This window comes from Tenrec ecaudatus, chromosome 3 (genome assembly GCF_050624435.1).
Source record: "Tenrec ecaudatus isolate mTenEca1 chromosome 3, mTenEca1.hap1, whole genome shotgun sequence".
NCBI classification, from domain to species: domain Eukaryota; kingdom Metazoa; phylum Chordata; class Mammalia; order Afrosoricida; family Tenrecidae; genus Tenrec; species Tenrec ecaudatus.
The window spans coordinates 28130086-28147044 of NC_134532.1; positions in this window are offsets into that span (position 1 = coordinate 28130086).

A 16959-nucleotide genomic window follows, 5' to 3' on the forward strand; every position below is an offset into this window, starting at 1 on the left:
AATTTTACCTTGGTGCCTGAAGAATAATTTGCATGTGAGGGACCCCTGTCCTCATAAGCAGAAAGTGTTGGAGACCAGATTCCCCTCTTCCTTCTGAGCCCATTGTAGGATAACTGCTTGCTTTAACTCATATGCATGTTAATCTATAATGAAAGGTTTTTCTCAAGAGGTGTGTGGTAAAGGACAAAAAATGTCCAGAATGTCTGAGCCCAGTGTTCTCTCCTTCAAGCCCCTCATTGCCCCTGCCCTGCCTTGGACTTCTATAAGTCCTGTGTCCCAGAGAGTGGGCAGGACAGGGTTTGTTGAAAACATCCATTGGACACCAAGGCATCTTCAGATCACACTCTCCAAGACCCATTTTTTTCCTGTCCACCCTGACACCTCCTAATTAACATCCTCATATTCCTGAGAAGTTATACATGTGTGAGAGTAATATCTATTAGAAATATTAACACCAAATCAGTCCCAAGGAGTTGGGGTTGATAATGTCCCAAAGGTCCAACTCTTCTATGATGCCATTCAGTTCCAATTTCTAGGCACTCTACCCTTGAGGAGATCCCCTCATGCTTCAGGGTTCCGAAAATCACTGCAGCGTCCACTGGAAATTCATGAACGCTTGAAGGAATGAATCACGTGGTGGTGGGGTCTGGTCAGTCCAAATTCTGAAGATCAGGAGAGGCTAAACCAGACACTGGGTAGAAAGATATGCCCCACTCCTAGCTTTGCATTTTATTTATGCACATCTGACCCTAAGCCTCTGACAGAATGTTTCCAGTTGGCATTGTCCTGCTACTAAGCTTATCCACCAGGGTTTTTCCAACCTTGGGTCATGGTCATCAACAACTCCACTGCTCTTACAAGCAATAGACACACCACATCCCAGAGCCTAATGATCGAGGTCACCCTCAGTGTAAGGAAAGGTATTCAAGTGCCAAAGAGTCTCAGGGAAGCACATGTGGCCTATAAAAGTTGGGCTTAAGACAGATAATGTTTTAACTCTGTAGCCTCTAAAAAAAAAAAAGCAAGATACTGAATAGACACGCACACACACACACACACACACACACACACACACACACACCCCTTTGCTTTCTGGAATACCCAAAATGATGTCAAATCAGTTGAGTCCTGGTTTCAAGTATAAAGATTCAGAAGAGCAGTAGGTGGAAAACAATCGTTTGTGAAAATAATCAGAATAAGAAGAAGAACCAAGAACAGTGTTTTAGTTCTTGAACCAAAACACAGTTTCTTGAGACCCAACAGGCACTCTCCATTAACTTTAGGTCCATCCATGCAGCTGATCCTCAACATTTAGAGAATGAGCGCAGCCACTCTTGTAAATGTCCCTTACCCAGGGGGCTCTGGTTCAATTGAAATGGGAGCATCTCCAACCAAAGATAGCCTCTCCATTTGTGCTCTGGACACAGCCCCATCACAACTACTCATGGGTCTCACCTTACATTTATTCCCTAAACTCAAGGAGAGTCTACTTTTGTAAAACTGTTCATATTATTGACTCTAGAAGCTGTGCCACTATCTCCAGCCATGCTGTTTTAAAGCGGAAACCCCTTCAAATACTTTCTTCATAATGTATCATTTCCGAATAAATGACAGTCAGTATAATGTCTTGATAATTTAGAAGAGTCTTTATTTGGTTATAACTGGATGGCTAGAATCTAAAAGTGATTTGTTGTTTGCAGTCCCAAGTCCACATTTCAGTCAATCTTTTTTCAGTCATCCTTCTAAAGGCAGAAAACTTATTTATCCTTTGTCTAAGATGTAATCAAGCATGGACAGAAGCAGAAAGAAAAACTAATGCTACTATTCTTTAGGCTTAGGGAGCATTACAGGGCACAGCATTGATTATAACATTCTGGCAACTAAAAAAACCAACCATGCATTACCAGGTACATTCCTTATCATAAAAGAAACAATGCCAAAATTGACTATAACATCCTGGTTACCATAACCATAAGATTAACTACACCGTTCAGATTACAACATCAAAGGAAGCAATATTGAATCAGAACAAATGATATATTGAAGAATAGTCAAAACTAATTGTGTCCAGAACCTGGGAACATGGAAGTACATGCTAAAATTAATCACCAGCAGATACTTTCCCATAAGGGAAGGGAGAAAGGATAGGTCAACTAGCAGTCTACATTCTGAGATGGGACGGAGGAACTGGTAAGTCACTTAGCAGCTTACAAAACCAAGTCACTTAGAAGCTTACAAAAATGGAGTTTTTTTGCTAGTCTGCCTCAATAACACAGTTTAAAATATTTTCCCCAGACTAAGCTTTGACACCATTAATTTACTGAATTAAAACCTCTGTATATCTCCAAATATATATATATATATATATATATATATATATATATATATATATATATATATATATATACACATACATACACACACACATACATATTACAATGGGGGAATCCAAGCACAATGTTTTGGTCACCTGGACTTATGTTGGACAGAATTTGCTGAAGGGAATAAGCAATTGCTTTGAAATGAAGACACATAGATTTCAGTACAATCCAGGGGTATAAGCACAGGACACTAGCATTTTTTGTTTGGAGATAATTGAGTCAGTTCCCTTTTCATATGCGCACTTGCAGAGCATCACCTGATCCTGTTCATTTTACCAAGCCCCCATCTCACCGTCTGCCCTTGGTGCTTGTCTGACCGATTTAAGCTTGAGACCATGATGTAGCTGCACACGAGTTCAGCTCACCTCCATGTCTGAGTTTGACTGCAACGATCGTCTCAGATAATTTCATAGCAGTGGTTCATAGGGGTCTCCTTAAATGTCACCTTTATGACATGACCCATCTGCACATCACTTTCCTAACAGGGTTGCTACACATGTTCTCAGTGAGCTCCTGAGTGCTCCCTGTACTCTGAAGCAGCAACACATCGAGCTCTAGACGCAGATGGTCTGGGTTTGCTTTGCAGTCCTCCATCTCCTGGAGTTAGGCTTAGTCGGTCACTTAATCAAGGTGCCCTGCATCTCTCTTAATTATGAAAGGCGGAAATGATGAAAATATGCTCCAAGGAAAATTCAATCATATTTGCTCCAGTTGTCTATAGTTGTACACGAAATAGACATACAACACTGCAGCCTAAAATTACAAGAATTTTTGTTGTTGTTTTATTTGTTGCTTGGTTCCCCTTTTATTCTTTTGATGCACAAATGTCTGATTTTTAGAAGGTCACTCTCATCCATATTGTTTTCTTTGTGTGTACTTCTTTTGCTATGTTTGACAGTGTATGAGTGCCCTGCAATGGGGCACTTACATGTGTCCCTGCTTCCTTATAGATGGACCCTATGGCTCTGGTATTGACATTAGGTCCTTGATCATCTTGTGTTCGTTTTTGTACATGAGCTGAGGTTTCAGGTCTCTTTCATCTTCTGAGAGTTGTGATTCAATTGTGCTGGCACCATTGTTGAAGAGAATGTTGCTGTCCCTTATAAATTCCCCTTGGACCTTTACTGAAGATCAGTTGCCTGCTTGTGGATGGATTATTTATTTGTTTTCTATTCTGTTCCATTGGTCAGCATGCCTGTCATTGTATGAGTGCCAGACTGTTTTGATGGCTGTGGCTGTAATAATTTTAAGGTTGGTTTATGTGAGGCCCCTACCTTGTTCTTATTCTTTGGGGTCTCTTACTTATCCAGGGACTCTCCGTATGAAGTCAGTCATAGGTTTTTGTTGTTGCTGCTGTTTTCATTTCTTTAAATGATTAAGTTGGTATTTGGATTGGAATTGAATTGTATTTAAATATCTCATTAGGTAGTATTGACATTTCCTTTATATTTAGCATCCTTATCCATGAATGTGGCATATTGAGAATGTGAACAGATTTGCATTGGGAAGCATGAACATTCCTGAATCATGTCATCTTACTGAAAAAGAGAGACTGAAAATAGATAAATAAAGACACAAAGAGATTTTGGACCAGTTCTGAGTCTGGCCTGCACACTTCCTACTGAAGATGAGAGTCCTATGGGAGGCACATTCTGCTATGATGTGGTCCATTCCCTAACTAATTGCCTGCATATCTCTAACCTGGAACTCACCTCCCCCAGTTTCTGTGGAGAGTTACTCTAAGCACTATTTGTGATCACTGCAGGCTGTACTGTAGAGTGATTGTCACACTTCTTGGGTAGTGTGTTAGTCCGGGTTGACTAGAGAAACAATCCTGAAACACTCATTTGTGTGTACGAGAGAACCTGATACTAAAGAGCAATTTTACATTATGAAAACATCCTATTCCAGTCTAGATCAAGTCCATAAGTCTGGTATTACCCCACATGTCAATACTAGTGCATAAATTCTTCTTTAGACCCACGCAGCCATGCAATGATGTTGAATACAGGAAGATCACAAGCCAATGGGTGAAAAGTCTTGTGGATCCAGTGGTGGTGGAAGCCTCTCAGTGCTGGCATGGGTCTCCACGTGGCTCCTCCAGTTCCAGGTCTCTGGCTCCATCAGCCTAGCTCTATATGTCTTGTCAGTAGGAAGACAAAGCAGAGAGTATGTGTCTGGCCTCCAGTGAGATATTAATCTCAATGGGACCTCTAAATGAGGTCATCAGGCTGCAACCCGATTGACAGGTTAAACTCTACCCCTCCACCCGTAACAGTGTCAAGTTGACACCAGATTTTTTGACTACCACAGATAGGTTGTACTATCTCTGTTATTGGGGAGCTAAGGCTTCTAGGGCATCCTACTAGAGCTTTCTTGACTTGTTCTGCAAGCCAAGTTATTTGTGCATGTATCAGCCTCATGCTGGTCTTGTAGACCTATGTCCCTGAATCTGAGCAGCTCCACCATCCAAGCTAGCTCCTGGACTGGGAAAATTAGGTCTAGAGATTTGGGGATCTTTACACAGCCAGCGAGTCGATATCAATGTGAAGTCTATCAGCAAATGTTACTGATCTTTTACTAAATTTGTGTTTACTTTATGCTGATAATCCTGCATTCTGGAAGTATAGGATATCCCTCTCGAAGTTATTTTCCACTGGTCTTTGTGGAGTCCCTCCCATGTGTGCTACTCAGTCACCATATTGCTCCGTCTCTGAGATATAGTATATATATATATATATATATATATATATATATATATATATATATACACAAAATATGTTTCTCTACAATTTTAAACATTTTTCTAAAGAAAAAAATTAAAATGTAAAGCTATTCTTCTAAACTTTCCCCCAAAGAATTCTATCCCCCTTGATTGACAGCACGTCAGAATGATAGTTCCACAAGCCTCAAGAAAGTTCTCTGATTTTGGGGGACACCCAGAAATATGCAGGGGAAGGTCAGCTCTTCAGTGTCCATGGTGTAAAGTTTGTCAACAAAATCCTCTATGGACAACCTTTCCAACTCTTGAAGAATGAGCTGGTGTATTGTCACGATAGATAGAAAAGATCCTTTGTGCAATATTCTAGGATGTTTTCTCACTAATGTCATGTTTCATTTTCTTTAAACTTATTCATAGTAATATTCTTAGGTTTTCTATGTCTTATGAGAATTTCACTCCAGACCTACCTGTTAGAATCCACAAAACCGCTGTCATATTCTGAATTGACCTTTATGCCTTGAATATCAACCTAGATGATTCCCTCAGAACTGTTTTCATTGTATCTTTCTCTTTGGATCATAGTGATACATCTAAGAATTATCAATAATTAAGTTTCATTACATAAAGCTGGCTTCATTAACTTCAGTTTTCTTTTAAAACAGTTGTGTAATATCAATTTTTGGAGCTCATTGATCTGTGTGAACAGCTTTCTGGCACCAATCAAGAAACCAAATTTATCACTTAAAATTTAAAATATCGAACCATGTGATTTTCCCACTTCATAAGTTACCTCCTGAATAGTAACTCGACAGTCTTCTTCCACAAGTACTTCATGTCTGCCAGTTTCATCATTTGTAGCAGTTGACTTTTCCCCTCTTTGACCCATGTGTGAAGTTTCCACTACTTTCCTTATAGCACTTGATCCATTTTTTAACTGTCTTGTGTGTAGAAGACAGAATTTCTGTCGACCTAGTTTCTCTCTTTCTTTCTTTCTTTCTTTCTTTCTTTCTTTCTTTCTTTCTGTCTGTCTGTCTCTCTGTCTTTCTTTCATGACTTCCACACAAACATGTGTTTTAAATCACCCTAATGAAACCAAGTTAAGTGTGTTACTGAGAAAATTTGGCCACAGCCATCCCCTGATAGCAGAGGCATGTTTAAACATGTTTTACTTGGAATAAACACATGAATGCAGAACTTACTTTCCTAATTCTTACATAAACTATAGCTCTTCTTGGCTAGGCTTAAATATGTATGAATGTGTGGATAACTGCAACTTTGACTTTATTAATAACATAACCAAATATTTATAAAAGGTTAAGGGTTCTAATTTGATTTGGTGAAGATGGTCATAAGCGTAATTTTCATAAACTGTCATTTACTCTGCAGATGAATATTTGTATTTACGTAGTAAGTTTTGAGGCTATATAGTACAGTTTTTCAATCTTAGCATAATTGATATTTGGGGTTATATATTTATTGTGATTTTAAAATAAGAATCCCTGGATTCTATCTACTAGTGCCAGCAGAACTTCCCTAGGTTTGGCAAATTGAGATAAACTTCAAGAATTTCAAGGTATCTCTGGGAGAATAAATTTCCTCTGCAATGTGAGATTGTTAATATCAATGTACATAACATTACCCAGGTTATTCTAAATATGATATTGCAATAACATAGATTGATGAGTATTCATATAAATGAGAAGATTGATGATATATGTGAAAGCTGGGGAAAGATTTAGTTTTTTTATTGTTAAAAGATAATTTTATTGGGAGCTTTTACAACTCTTATTATAATCCATATATCAATTGTATCAGGCATATTTGTACATATGTTGACATCGTTCTTTTCTAGACATTTACTGTCTATAGAGCTCTTATTATCAGCTCCTCTTTTTTCCCTCCATTACCCCCTCACCCCAGATGTAGTTTTAACATGATCAATGTTACAACCAATTCTGCATGGTTTCTAAACTTTGCCATTAATGACGCCTTTTAGTTCCGTGAACTGCAAACCAAAGTCTCACCAAGAACTATTTCTTTAAAATAATCTCTGGGATGATCAGTGGAAGACAAACAAATCCATCCCCATGAAAAAGTATTGTTCCCTCTCAAATTTTCCCTAGAGTTACTGTGCTTGGGAGTCCCCAGGGAGGTGGTGACAAGATGTGGAAACCACAGCTTCTGAGAAGAATCCCACACCTAACTGTTTTCCATAGCATCTGCTGAGAAGACAGGGCACTAAACTGAGTGTGTACTGGGGACCCCAACACACCAGCACCCTGCTGGCTACCACAAGGAACTTTTTGTCTGAGCTCACACTGTTTTCCCATCACTATGCCTGTCTCTTGCACAGTAATAGACTGCTGTATCTTCATAATACACAGAACTCAGCTTTAAATCATCTTGGCTCTTGGTGATATGTCTGGTGATGCTGACTCGGGACTGGAGAGTTGGAGCACCGTTTGTGCTCTCCCCACTCCATATCATACCAACCCACATCAGCCCCTTTCCTTGAGTCTGGTGGACCCAGTGCACATGATTGCTGGTTGAAGAGAATCCAGAGACCGTGCAGGTGAGGGACAGGGTCTGCGAGGGCTTCACCAGTCCCGGGCCTGGCTCCTGCAGCTGCTCCTGTGACAGAGTCCCTGGGAACAGGGAGAACCCACCGAACCATTTGTTCCGAGGTAGAATTCCGGATTTCACAGGGAACCCCTGAAGCATGTACCTCTAGGAGTTGCTGCCAGAAAAAGGAAAACCACCACTTGTTTCATGTCCCTGTGTGTGAGGTCTCTGACGCCCAGGAACTGTTCTCCACGATGAGGAGGAACCTGAGTTTAAGTTCACATGTGCAGTGTTCTCATGTGGCTGCCTAAGAGGGGTTTGCATGTAGTACATGCATTTGTATGTAGAGGTTAAATAAGGTGAAGGAAGGTCCCTGGCTTAGAGACTCACACTGCGGGGAGACTGATGCTGAGCGTACCATTGAGAGAAGACATTTCTGGCTCAGAGTTCTTCACTTCAACTAGTCCAGGGTTCTCTTTATCCACATCAGGACATATTCAGGCATCCGGATATAGTTATGGATCAAGAAAATCTCCTAGGAATAGGGTAAATGAACTTATACTCCAAGGTGTGGATAGATATTTAGATAGTGTCAAAAATAAAAGATAGATTGGTGAACACACCTGCAGATAAATAATTTATGTTAGATATGTGGAGATAATAAATAGATATAAAGAGAGATCTCTCACAGCTGTTGAGTCCAGTCAGACTCAGCACGAATCTGTAGGACAGGGTTGAACTGCCCCTATGAGTTTTGGAGACTAATTTTTTATGGGAATAGAAAGCCTGATCTTTCTCTGCACAGCAGCTGGTGGTTTTCAGCTACTGACCTTAAAGAACACAGCCTCACACGTACTCACTACACCACCATGGATCATGTTGAGTCGTGATCCATAAGGTCAACAGTTCAAAATCCTCACCCATACATCAGAGTCACACTGGGCTTTCTACTCCCCTAACAAGCTCCAGTCTCGGAATCTCATGAGGGCAATTCTACCCTGCCCTATAGGGGCCCTGTGAGTCAGCATCGGCTCAATGGCAGTGATTTTTTTCATAAAGAATGACAGATAATGGTAAATGGAGAAGTAGACCAATAAACATCAAAGAGTCACCAACTCCCCAGGGTTCCATGAATGCTTACATTTTTAATCATTACAAATGTCCATTCACACTTGTTGAAAATATTAAATATTCCAAAGTATGAATAAAGGAATTAAATGGTTCCCAAACATTGACTCATGATGAAACCGGAATCAAGGTGCTATTTGTCATGCACCTTGAAACATTCATTAACGTGGGCGAATAGTCTGCACCAAAACTATCTTTTGGAGTCAGGTGCACTTAAGAGTTATTGTGCCGGGCAATATCTCCATGTCAACATGAAGTAGATTTTGTTTTTCTCCGCCGATGTGTCTGTCTCTCTGCCCTAAGTTTACCTCTCTGCCTAGAAAATACTTCCTTTCCCCTGAAATGGAATTTCTTCAGAGTCTGTAGATCATGACTTGAAGGAGAACTTTGGGAAGCAGAAACCATCAGGACCGCAAACAAAGATAATACATGGTCCTCAGTTCACAACTATGTTCCTGAATAACCAGGACTTCATACTTTGATCTCTGATTATTATCACCTGCCCTGCAGCCTGACATCCACCTGCCCCTATCATATTCAAGGTCAGTAGTTGGAACCCACCAGCCACTACATGGAAGAAAGACTGAGATTTGTGTTCCCCTAAAGAGTTATAGTCCCTGAAGCTCACAGAAGCAGATCTGCCTGTCCTGTAGGGATGCTATTAGTCAGAATTGGCTTGATGACAGTGAGGCTTTGTTTCGTTTTGTTTATCACATAAGACATCAGCCTGCCACTTAATCCAAGGATTTGGTACTTGTGAGTCCTCATTTATCATGTGAGCTATTTCTTGATATCAATCTGTGTGTGTGTGTGTATATATATATATATATATTTCACCAGGTTTATTCCTCTGGGTAACTCAGATAAGTATGTGTATGGATGTGCATGTGTGTGTGTTATTGAGAACATTTTCAATTCAGCTAACCTAACAGTGACTTATAGAATATTTCACTGCATTGAAATATCAACAAACATAATTTATATCATTTTTTGTGTTTTGGTTTTCATTGTCTATTACTGTTGAAAATAATTTAGTGGAATGATATCCTATGTGAATATCTATATATCCCCAAAGTAATTGAAAGTGATTTAAATTAAACTAATTGTTCAACTAGAAGTAAATGCCATTATTTTGAAACCCAAATTTTAAAGAAACTCATATTTACCTCAAGCCTTCCTATTTTCTAATTACATAGTACTAAGTTTAATATTATTTCAAGTGGTCTCATTGATGTGCAGTTTATGCACTTGCTTGTTGGGAAAATGTTCATATTTCTAATCCACCAGGCTATTTTCCTTAGAAAAATCTAGGATTCTGTTCCACTGAGGCAAGCTATTGTACTCTACCAGATGGTGTTGTGATGCGTGGAATAACAACTGCAGTACACCTACCAACAACCGTGATATCAGTGGCTTATTCATAATTATCAAAATACCAACCGATTTCTCTGCAATATTATACTTTTTGAGATTTTATGATTAAAATAATTATGAAACTTATTTCCTATTTCATAAAGTGGTAAAATAGATGTTCACAATTTTAAAAATATATATTTCTTCCATGAAACAAGAAGAACAAAAATAAGCCAGAATTGTATCCTGGACAGAATCCAGGTTACAACATTTAAGAATGTTTTGTGCTGTTGAAACTATAAATATATTAACCAAGAGCCCTACATTGCTTTAGGAGACACTCAGAGTGACAGTTCATGAAAGAGAGCTGCCCCATACGGTTTTCTAGTCTGTGATCCTGAGGGGAGCAGGCCATCAGATCTTTTTCCAACTGAGATACCAAGTGGCTTTGCATTGCCTAACTTTTGGTTAGTGTATTAGTCATGGTAGACTAGAGAAACAAATCCATGGACACACACATGTGTATAAGAGAGAGTGTTATATCAAAGTGTAATTGTACATTAAGGAAACATCCCTGCCCAGTCTAGATCAAGTTCATAAGCCCGATATTAGCCCATATGTCCAATACCAATCTATAAAGTTCTCTTCAGACTCACGAAACACATGCTATGATGCCAAATACAGGAAGAGCACAGGCCAGTGGGTGGGAAGTCTTGTGGATCTAATGGTGTTGTAAGCATCTCAGTGCTGTCAGGGGTCTCCATGTGGCTCCTCCAGTTTCCAGGGCACGGATCTATCAGTGCAGTGCTATGTATCTTGTGAGTAGAGCATCTCTCAGTGAGTGAGCAGAGAGAGAATGCCTCCTGCCTCCAAGGAGGAAATACAGGAATTCCCAGAACCCTCAGGGGAAGGCCATGTCCACACAGAGGCTTTATTTGCTATATCCTAATTGGCAACCTAGACTCCACCCCTAAGTTCTTAATCATCAAATTGGCACCAGATTATGCAACTAGCACAGTTAGAAGTTGGGCACTTACCTATTCTGCCCCAAGGCTTTCTGTTCCAAATTCTTCTATGAAGGAATGCAAGGTGGGCAATGTACTAAGTTCCATGGATAACTTTGAGACTGAAGAAAGGAGCTCTGTTTCTTTCAACCTTTGTCCCAGTTTTAATTCTTTAGTAGAACCCCTGCCCTCTGCCAACACTCATATAATACTAAATTAATTCATTACTTATTTACAAAATGCCTCTATATTCCCATGAACTCTCAGTCCACAGAGTTCTTCTGAACATATATGTATTTTTCTCCAGATGTCCTAGACCCTTCACTCTGGACGCACTATATTTCTCATGCCTGAGATACAACCCATTGCCCATTATGCTGTAGAAGTTAATGATGTGCATGCCTACGTCCTTTTGATTCTAATTTCTGTCCTATCATCTCCTCAAGAAACCAAAGACAATCTGCTCTCAGCTCAACTTTTGGTAAGCACTCTTCAACGGCTAAGCATTACATATCCCAGATGATCAAGATTCACAGAAAACAACACATAAGACAGAAAGGAGAGTGGGAAGGAGGGGGGGTAGTGATCTCTGCATTAAAATGGAAATCATACATTCTTAGAGAAATATTGGCCTTTTCTTTCAACATGGTTCTAGAATTATCCTAGTGCTTACATGATCATGCGCATCCACTACTGTTTGAATGTACTCGCCATATATAGTGAGAGATACTGATCTCTCAGATTTCAGCAGAAGAAATGGGATGTGGGGTATGCAGACTGGTGATAACATGGTAGGTATGAAACATGCTGAAGCAGAAGCATGAGGAAGCACCATATCTATGTATATGTTCACACCTTCATTACACCCAACTATTGGTGTGTCTTTATCGTGTGGCCTGTTTTGTATTCTCCTGATGCAAATACTTGCTCACAGCTATATATTATTGAGTCCTGAGAGGTCTTGTGACAGCAATCTTGTCCAGGCAAATAATAAATTGCTTTACTTCTCAAGCAAGTGGGTGATTTAGTGGTGTTCCCATACTCCTCCTTTTCTCCCCATCCCACAGTCTTCCTCCGGGAACTCTTGCAGTGAAATCCTGTCCTGGACTGTCTAACCTCTGAATATGGAGATGCTCTAGAATCTAGAGTCTAGATTCTGTGGAGCTCTAGTACTTGACTTCAGCCCATCTATGTAAAAATATGAAAGAAAATGTTTTGAAACTGACTGTGGTAGCAATTGTACAATACTGTTTCATGTGATTGAAGGAAGGTTATGATATATGTAAGAGCTTCCAATAAAATATTTTTTAAAGAGAGAAAAAAAGAGATAGGGTGAGAATGACCATGTTAACCTGTTTGTCAAGAAAAAAAAGGATCGTATTGATGACAATAAAGGATCAGAGTCAGGTTTAATATTTGTACTGTCAACAGAAAATGCTAATTCCTTATTTCAAGCCTTCAGTGAGGAGAGAATTCAGAGAAAAAGAAAAACCATCCTTGGGGACACTGAGAGCTAAGAGAGGAATTCCAACAGGAAATTCTCCCTGTCATACATCTGGGCTTGTCTAGGGCTGGGTGTCTGTGCTTTGAGGGTCCTGCGCGCCCCCTGCTGCCCACTGTCTTCCCTGCAGGGGAGGGTTTTGTCTGGGCTCACACTGACTCCCCCTCACTGTACTCCCTGCACAGCAGTCATGGAGCTCAGCTGCAGGGAGAACTGATTCTTTGATGTGTCTCTGGTTATGGAGAGTCAGTTTTGGAAGGACGGGTTATAATATGTATCACCATCATACCATATGTTTCCCATCCACTGCAGCCCCTTCCCCGAGGTCTGGCGGATCCAGTTCCAGCTGTAACCACTGCTTGTGATGGAGAAACCAGAAACAGTGCAGGTGAGGGACAGCTTCTGGGAGGCTTCACCAGTCCTGGACCCGACTCCTGAAGCTGCACTGGCAAACAAACACAAATGTTCCCTGCCGGTCACTTGCGGTCAAAAACATCCCCATAGACCCAGGTCAGATATCTGAATCTCCCGCCTTGGGGAACTGTCACCAGGTACTGGAGAACACACAGCAATAGCATCTTTAGACCGCAGCCGGCCTTTCCCAAGAGACCTACACCCATGTCTGAAGAGAACTGATAGCCTTCCCAGGTCAGTGATGAATTTGACCTCAGTGCCTGAAGGATAACTTGCATGTGAGGGAGCCCTGTCCTTATAAGCAGAACGTAATGGAGATCAGACTCCCCTCTTCCTTATGAGCCCATTGTAGGGTAACTGCTTGTTTTAACTCATGTGCATGTTAATCTATAATGAAAGGTTTTTCAAGAAGTGAGTGGAAAGGTCAAAGAATGCCCAGAATTTCTGAGCCCAGTGTTCTTTCCTTCCAGCCCCTCGTTGCCCCTGCCCTGCCTTGGGTTTCTATATGATGTTTGTTGAAAGCATCTTCAGTCTTAATACTCTCTAAGACCCATTTTTTCCTGTACGCCCTGACACCTCTTAATTAACCTCCTCATAGTCCTTAGTAGTTTTCCTTGTGTGAGAGCAACATCTTTTAGAAACACGAATACCAAATTTGTTCCAAGGATTGATAATGTCCCAAAGGTCCAACTCTTCAATGAAGCCATTCAGCTCCAATTCCCACCCACTCCACCCTTGAGGAGATCCCCTCAGATTTCTGGGTTCTGAGAATCACTGCAGCATCCAACAGAAATTCATGAAAGTTTGAGTGTTCTGTTCAGTCAAAATTCTGAAGTTCAGAAAAGGGTAAACCAGTTGCTGGGCCTGAAGAACAGTCTCCACTCCTTGCTTTGCATTTTATTTATGCACACACGAGGTGAAGTCCCTGACAGAATGTTTCCAGTAGGCGTTGTTCTGCTACTAATCTTATTTAGCCAGGATATTTCTGACCTTGGGCCATAGTCTTTACCAATCCCACCACTCTTATAAGCAATATCCACACTACATCCCAGAGTCTGATGAATGAGGTCAACCTCAATGTAAGGAAAGAGATTCAAGTGCCTTAGGGTCTCAGGGAAGAACGTGCCACCAAGAAAAGTTGGTCTTCAGACAAGTTACTATTTTAACTCTGTAGTCTCTAAAAAAGTAAGATTCTGAACAGACACCCCCCCCCACACACACACACCTTTGTTTGCTGGAATATCCAAAATGATGCACAATAAGTTGAGTCCTGATTTCAAGTATAAAGATTCAGTAGAGCAGTAGATGGAAAATAATCATTTCTGAAAATAATCAGAGTAAGAAGAAAAGCCAAGTGCAGTGATTTAGATCTTCCACAAAAAGATATTTTCTTGAGACCCAGTAGGCACTTTCCACTAAAATTAGGTTCATCCATACAACTGATCCTCAAAATTTAGAGAATGAGCTCAGACACTCTTGTAAATGTCCCTTGCCCAGGGGGTTCTGGTTCAATCGAAGTGTGAGCATCTCCAACCAAGGACAGCCTCTCCATTTGTGCTCTGCGCACAGCCCCATCACAAATGCTCATGGATCTCACCTTACATTTATTCCCTAAACTCAAGGATTGTCTAATTTTTGAAAACTGTTCATATATCTGACTCTTGAAGCTGTGACACTGTCTCTAACCATGCAGTTTTAAAACGGAAAACCCTTCAGATTCTTTCTAGATAATATTGCAGGTTCGAATATATGACAGCCATGGTAATGTCTTCATAATTTAGAAGAGTCTTTGTTCACTTATAACTGGACTGCTAGATTATAAAAGTGAGTCCTTGGTTGAAGTCCTAAGTCCACGTTTTAGTCCATCTTTTAAAGGAAAAAACTCAGTTATCATTGTCTAAGACTTAAGCTAGCATGAATAGAAGCAGAAAGCAAAATTGATGTTACTATTCTTTAGGGTTAGGGAGCCTTACAGGGTACAGCATTGATTATAACATTCTGGTAACTTCAAGAAGACCAAGTATGCATTACATGATACGTTCCTAATCAGAAAGAAACAATACCAAAATTGACTATAACATCCTGGTTACCATAAAAAGATGAACTACACCGTTCAGATGATCACATCACAGGGAACAATATTGAATCAGAACAAATGATATATTGAAGAATAGTCAAAAGTAATTGTAGTGTCCAGAACCTAGGAACACATGGAAGTACATGCTAAAATTAATCACCAGCAGAGGATTTCCCATAAGGGGAGGGAGAACAAGAAGATCAATTAGCAGTCAACTTTCTGAGATGGGAGGGAGGAATGGGCAAGTTACTTAGCAGCTTACAAAAATGGAATTTCTTTTGTTATCTGCCTCAGTAACAAAGTTTAAAATATTTTCCCCAGACTAAGGTTTGACACCACTCATTTACTGAATTAGAATCTCTTTATATCTCCAAATTAATATATATTTTTCAATAGGGAAATCCAAGCACTCAGTATTGGTCACCTGGACTTCTTCGGGCCAGAATTTGCTGAAGGGAATAAGCAAATGCTTTGAAATGGATACACATGAATTTCACTAAAATCCAGGGGTTCAAGCACAGGACACTCTAGCATTTTCTGTTTGGAGATCATTGAGTCAGTTCCCTTTTCATATGCACACTGGCAGAGCATCACTTGATCCTGTTCATTTTACTGAACTCCCATCTCACTATCTGCTCTTGGTGGTTTCCTAACTTATTTAAGCTTGAGACCGTGATGTAGCTGCGCAAGAGTTCAAGGAATTCAAGTAACATCCGTCTCTGAATTTGACTGCCATGATTGTCTCAAGATAATTTCATAGCAGTGGTTAGTAGGGGTCTCCTTAAGTGACAACTTTTATGACATTATCCATCTGCACATCACTTTCCTAACAGGTTTTTTACACATGTTCTCAATGAGCTCCTGAGTGCTCCCTGCACTCCAAAGAAGCAACGCATTGAGCTCTTCTAGACTCGGATTTCTGTGTTTGTTTTGCGGTCCCCCATCTCCTGGTTTAGGTTTGGTCAATCACTTAGTCAAGGTACACTGTATCTCTCAAAATTCTGAAAGGTGGAAATGATACAAAATATGTCCAAGGAAAATGCAATAATATTTTCCCTGGTTGTCTATTGTTGTACATTAAATAAATATACAACTCTGCAGCTTAAAATTACAAGAGCCTTTTGCTTTTTATTCATTGCTTGAGTTCCCTTTTTACTCTCCTGATGCACATAAATATCTGATTTTAGAAGGTCACCCTCATCTATGCTGTCTTCTTTTTGTGTGCTTCCTTTGCTCTGCTTGACGGTGTATGAACGTCCTGCAATGGGGTCACTTAAGTGTGTTCCTGCATCCTTATAGATGGTATCTATAGCTCTGGGATTGACATTAGGTCAATCTTGTGTTCGACCTATTTGTACATGAGCTGAAGTTTCAGTTGTCTTTCATGCTTCTGAGGGTGACGATCCAAAGCTGTCTTTTGGTGAATGGGGGACACGTGTCAATGAACAACCAGGACAGACAGCAAGGGCTCTTGCTGCTCTCATACCTTCCCCTGCAAACTCATCCTGTCCTGAGCCAGAAGAGGAACTTGTGGGCACTGCGTCAGCCCATGGTACAGAGGGCACACACCTCAACCTAAGGAGCAGCTTTGACTGAGGACAGTTCTCTCTAGAAGAAGGCACAAACCCAGCTGTAGGAGCTGGATGCTGCAGCCTGTGAGAAACCTCTGGGTTGCAGGTGGAGGCAACAGCAACATCTGCCAACACCTGGTAAGTTACTGGGAAGATAGTGGAGAGAGAAATTTATTCAAAAGGATCTAGAAGAACAGATTCCAGAACTTTGTTTTCCTGGTTCATTCAAACTTAATGGTGAAATGT